Source organism: Jaculus jaculus, chromosome 6 (genome assembly GCF_020740685.1).
Source record: "Jaculus jaculus isolate mJacJac1 chromosome 6, mJacJac1.mat.Y.cur, whole genome shotgun sequence".
NCBI classification, from domain to species: domain Eukaryota; kingdom Metazoa; phylum Chordata; class Mammalia; order Rodentia; family Dipodidae; genus Jaculus; species Jaculus jaculus.
Genome location: NC_059107.1, coordinates 45,309,697 through 45,316,105, shown reverse-complemented (window position 1 = coordinate 45,316,105; position 6,409 = coordinate 45,309,697).

Here is a 6,409-nt window from a genome sequence, read left to right as displayed (position 1 = left end):
TGAGGTAGGATCTCCCTTTAGCCCACACTAACCTAGAATTCACTATGTCATCTCAGGGTGTCCTCAAACTCATAGCAATCCTCATACTTCTGCCTCTTGAGTGTTGGAATTAAAGGCATGTGCCACCACGCCCAGCTTGGGTACTTATTTTTATTTATTTATATAAAAGGAGAGAAGAGTGACAGAGAAAATAGGTACGCCTCGAGCCACTTTGTGCATCTGGCTTTACATGGGTACTGGGGAATTGAACCCCAGGTTGTTAGGCATTGGAGGCAAGTGATTTAACCACTGAATCATCCCTCCAGTGCTACTTTTGGTATTTATAAAAGTGGGTATTATTGCTGAAGACTCCACATATTTGAGCTGCAGAGTCTCTGAGAAATCAAGCTGGAAATGAACTGAAAACCTCCCTGTAGACCAGCTGACAGAAATTTGGAAAAAGCTATGTTGCATGCAGCCCTATGGGAGAGAGAAATCATCAGTGGAGAGAAACAATAGTGAACAATGCAAGTCTTAAGTTTTGCCAGAAAGGCCAAATGAGCCAATGGGTACAATAGTGGCATGTCTGTTATGGGGGAAAGCAACCATTCTCTAATTGGACTGGAGGCCCACTCCATGGAAGGGAATACATGATTGTTACTGAAAACCTATGATGGTGGAGGTCATTAGCCCTAGGGGTGTAATGCCTGCTGGTGTCTGAATATATATAATTTTTTCTGGGCGTGGTGGCACATCCTAGCACTTGGGAGGCAGAGGTAGGAGGATCACCATGAGTTCAAGACCACCCTGATAATAGAGTGAATTCCAGGTCAGCCTGGTCTAGAGTAAGACCCTACTTGAAAAAAATGATTTTATTTTTAATCATTTATTAGAGATGGAGAGAGAGAGTGGCCTCTAGCCACTGCAATCTAACAACAGATGCATGTGCCACCATGTGCATCTGGCTTACATGGGACCTGGAGAATCAAACCTGGGTCCATGGGTTTCATAGGCATATGCCTTAACTGCTAAGCCATCTCTCCAGCCCTAAATGCATATATTATGCCCACCAACTACCTGGTAGCAAGCACTTTTTTGTTTTGTTTTGTTTTTGTGAGGCAGAGTCTCGCTCTTGGTCAAACTGACCTGGAATTCACTATGTAGTCTCAGGGTGGCCTCAAACTGACAGTGATCCTCCTATCTTTGCCTCCCGAGTGCTGGGATTAAAGGCGTGTGCCACCACGCCCGGCAAGCAGGCACTTTTCTTAATGTTCATGCTCATATATAAATGCTACTCACTTTTGGTTTGAGAAGCTTCTCTTTTCAGATGGTGGTGACCTCTGGGATGACTCAGGCACCATAGTTCTGAGAAAAAGTGACAGAGGAGTTCAGCACTAAAACATCTGTATCATACCCTCCAAGGCTCAGAGTCCATTGCGGAAGAGGTGCAGAAAGAATGTAAGAGCCAAGCCAGGCGTGGTGGCTGACCTGCAATTCACTATGGAGTCTCAGGGTGGCCTCCAACTGATGATCCTCCTACCTCTGCCTCCCAAGTGCTGGGATTAAGAGCATGCGCCACCTCACCCAACTATTTTTAATATTTTATTTATTTATTTGAGAGAGAGACAGGGAAAGAATGGGTGTTCCAGGGCCTCTAGCCACTGCAAACAACCTCTAAATGTATGTGCCACTTTGTGCATCTGGCTTATGTGGGTCCTGGAAAATTGAACTTTGGTCCTTTGGCTTTGTAGGCAAGAGCTTTAACTGGTAAGCCATCCCTCCAGCCCATATCCACCTTTTGGTAGAGGTGACTTTAGGTGTTCAAAATAAAGGAATTATAAAGAGAAAGTTATATACTGTTTGTCCTTCCCTTTTCCTTGTAAAAGACAATTGGCCATTTTGTCTCTGGACAGGGCCTGGGGGACACATGGTTTAAACTGGCATGGGGTCTGAGATATGGGGGCACCATCCCTTTTTTCAGAGTCCAGCTTGCCATGACTTCAAATAGTATATAACAGTAAGCAAGCGCAAAAGGAAACAACAGAGCAGAGAGCTAAGCATCCTGACATTCTTTGTCTTCCTCTGAAGTTGTTTTTACATAGGAAATTTATTTTACCCATTTGCAATACACAATGTGATAGGGTCTCGTCTATGTCTAACGTGGTTAGACTTCCAAGGAATGTGAATTACATCTCTGAATGACTTTGTGACCCTCCTAACATAGGACATCACCTGTGTCTAATGTAAGCTGAATTTACATTAAGTCCATGTTTCTGTATAAAACTTTTAGAGCATCCTTAAGTCTGTAAACAGTTGAAAGATCCTTAACTTCAGGCATAGTGTTTAGTTTTAGCCTGAAAATTAGCTTTTTGTTCCTTATAAAAGGAAATTAATTTTAGGCAAAATTGTGTCTTTTTAGATCTCCTATACCCTGTCTACATAGGCACACCTTCATCCACATACAACATTCTGATCTAAGTTCCACTCCAGCAAAAGCATTTTTAACAAGCATTCTATGTCCAACATTGAAAAATTCCTTCCCAGTTTCTTCAATCATCTCATCTCAACCCATAATTAATCATCTTTCTTATAGAACTATGAAGAGAAACTATACCAAATTGATTAATCTTATTGCCCACTGACAAAGAAGCAAGCAGTCTAGCTTCAAAGAGTTAACCATCTTACTATTGGAAATTTGTAGAGAAAAAGCCTTCTTTAGAATTTATGTCATCAAAAATCTCTAACTGACAATCAGACTTGTTTTATAATACCAGTATATAAACATACAGGTTTTCTGGGGCTGGAGAGATGGCTTAGCAGTTAAGCGCTTGCCTTTGAAGCCTAAGGACCCCGGTTCGATGCTCAGTTCCCCAGGTCCCACGTTAGCCAGATGCACAAGGGGTTGCACGCGTCTGGAGTTCGTTTGCAGAGGCTGGAAGCCCTGGCATGCCCATTCTCTCTCTCCCTCTATCTGTCTTTCTCTCTGTGTCTGTCGCTCTCAAATAAATAAATAAATTAATTAATTAAATTTAAAAAAATACAGGTTTTATATAACCCGCTGATTTGAGATATCTCCTATTAACAAACTCCATGAAATATACGTTTAAGTTATAAGTCTATGAATACAGGTAAAACATAACAACAGTTTGGGGGATAATCTTTATCAATACCTCTAACACACTTGGAAGTGCCTTTATTAAGAGTAACTAAGGTGGGCTGGGGAGATGGCTTAGTGGTTAAGGTGCATGCCTGCAAAGCCAAAAGACCTAGGTTTGGTTCCCCAGGACTGACGTAAGCCAGATGCACGAGATGGTGCATATATCTGGAGTCCATTTGCAGCAGCTGGAGGCCTGGCATGCCCATTCTCTCTCGTGCGCACTCTTCCTCTCTCTGCTCTTTCTCTCTCTCAAAATAAATAAATAAAAATATGAAATAAATAAATAAATAAAAAGAGTAACTAAGGCAAATTTTATTTTTTTATTTATTTTTTACTTTTTGGTTTTCTAAGGTAGGGTCTCACTCTAGCTCAGGCTGACCTGGAATTCACTATGTATTCTCGAACTCTCAGCAATCCTCCTACCTCTGCCTCCCAAGTGCTGGGATTAAAGGTGTGCGCCACCACGCCCGGCTTGCAAATTTTAATTTTTGTCTTGAGGCAGGCTGGCCTAGAACTCAGACCAATTGCCACCTTCTTTTAAGAAATATGACAATCTTTCTAATACAATTTTTTTAAATACCTGGCAAATTATAAGTCACTTCAGAGAGAATTTTGTTGTTTTTCAATAATCCTCTGTGGAGCTGGAAGGATGGCTTAGCAATTAAGGCACCCACTTGCAAAGCCAAAGGACCTAGGTTCAATTCCCCAGGACCCACATGAGCCAGATGCACCAGGTGGTGCATGTGTCTGGAGTTCATTTGCAGTGGTTGGAGGTCCTGGAGCACCCACTCTCTCTCTCCTTTTCTCTCTACCTCATTCTCTCTGTCAAATAAATAAATAATCCTCTGTGTAGGTTGCAGTTGACCTAGAACATAAACTCAGTAATTATATTTATGATATCATGTAACAAAGTATGGTTTGTGTTTGTTTATTTTTTATTTTGTCTTTTTGAGGTGGGGTTTCACTCTAGTTCAGGCTGATCTGGAATTCACAATGTAGTCTCAGGGTGGCCTCGAACTCACAGCGATCCTCCTACCTCTGCCTCCTGAGTGCTGGGATTAAAGGCATGTGCCAACCACACCTGGCCAAATTATGATTTTGTTTACATAAAATTTCAGCTGACCATATGCTTTAGTTAATTCTGACTTTTAAAGACAAAAATAAAAAAAATTTTGAAATAAATCAAATGCAAAGAAAAACTTTAGGAGAGACCTGTTGGACTATATGGAAACCAAAAGAAACCAAAAGGTGTCTATAAGCATCTTATTTGTTTAAAGTCTGAACAAAAGAGAAAATATCAGGCATAGTTCAAATTAAAATTATATACTTATTTGTACCAAGCAATTTAAAAGTCACATGGTTTAAAAATGTGGAGTCAGCAGAAGGCACCATGGTGCTGAGAAATAACAATGGAGTGCTCAGCAGTGAAATATCTTTATCACACCTTCCAAGGCTCAGGGTCCATTGTGGAAGAGGTGGCAGAAAGAAAATGGCCTGGATATCCATGACCTCACAGTGCCTGACACTACCTACACAAGACCATCATAATAGGAAGAAAAGATCATGACATCAAAATCAAGAGAAAGAGGTCTCAGCAGTAGCCCAAGCTAGCCTAGAACTCAGTCTGTTGCCCATGATGGATTTCAACTCACACTTACCCTTCTGAAACCTCCTGACTGCTAGGATCATAAGTGCAAACCACCATCCTGGCTTCTATTTTGTTTTATTATTATTAATTAATTTTTTTTTTTTTTTTGGTTTATCAAGGTAGGGTCTCTAGCTCAGGCTGACCTGGAATTAACCATGTAGTCTCAGGGTGGCCTCAAACTCACAGTGATCATCCTACCTCTGCCTCCCAAGTGCTGGGATTAAAGGCATGTGCCACCACACCCAGAAGCCTGGCTTTTATTTTATTTTACTGTGAGATAGGGTCTCACAAAATGGAGTCACTGAGGATAGCAGAATAGTGATAGAGACATAAGGAAGTAGGTTATCCACATTCATCAAGAAACCACCCAGCCATTATCCCCCCTGCCTAACAATGCCCCAGGTCATGGTTTCCCACCCCTTATCTCATAAGCCACTCAGTATTATGGTCTCACACCCTAGTTATTTGAAGTGGCTAATGTAAAGAACAAAGGAGTTCTTTTCCCTTCCCCAACTGAAAAAGCCCTATAAATCATACTATCTGAAATCTTAGGTTGGCTGTGTTCTGCTCTTGAGAGCCAGTCCTAGCAGCTCATATTTTTCCTGAATAAAACCTTTCATCTTTGCCTCACAGTGGTTTGCGTGGTCTTGTCACTCCCAAACCTCATAATTGGTTATGGTAGTTTATGCCTTTAATCCCAACCTTTAGGAGGATGAAGTAGGAGGATTACCATGAGCTCCAGGCCAGCCTGGGTTTCAGAGGAGCTGTAGATCAGCCTGAGCTAGAGTTAAGACTGTGAGAGAGAGGTTGGGGGGAGAAGAGAGAGAGAGAGAGAGAACATGAAAGACTACCTCAGTGTAACCCTGGCTGATCTGGAATTTGCTATAGATGAGGCTGGCCTCAAACTTGTGATCTTCCGACTTCTGTTTCCCAAGTGCTGGGATTACAGTACTGTATCATTTGGAACCTCTTGCTAAGAAATTTGGGATTTAACCTGGAGGCAAGGATAGAGCATGCTCAAATATGGCTATCAAGAATTCTTGGAACACCAAACACAAAGGTAGTAGGTGACTTCAACACTCCACTCTCATTAATTGACAGGTCATCCCGGGGGAAAAAAATAAACAGATAGGCATCTGGACTAAATGAGGTCATAGAAGGAATGGACCTAACAGATATGTACAGGACTTTTCATCCAAATGCTGCAGAATATACATTCTTTTCAGAAGCACATGGAACATTCTCTAAAATAGACCATATATTAGGACACAAAGCAAATCTTAACAAATTCAGGAAAATTGAAATAATTCCTTGCATTCTATCTGACCACAATGGAATCAAACTACAAACCAATAGCAAGAAAGGCCATAGAGCATGCACAAAATCATGGAAATTAAATAACACACTACTAAGTGATGAATGGGTCAATGAAATCAAGAAGGTAATCAAAAAATTTATAGAGTCAAACGATAATGAGAACAAAACATACCAAAATCTCTGGGACACAATGAAGACAGTCCTAAGAGGTAAATTTATAGCTTTAAGTGCCTACATTAAGAAATTAGAAAGATCACAAGTAACTGACCTAATGCTTCACCTTAAAGCCTTGGAAAAAGAAGAACAAG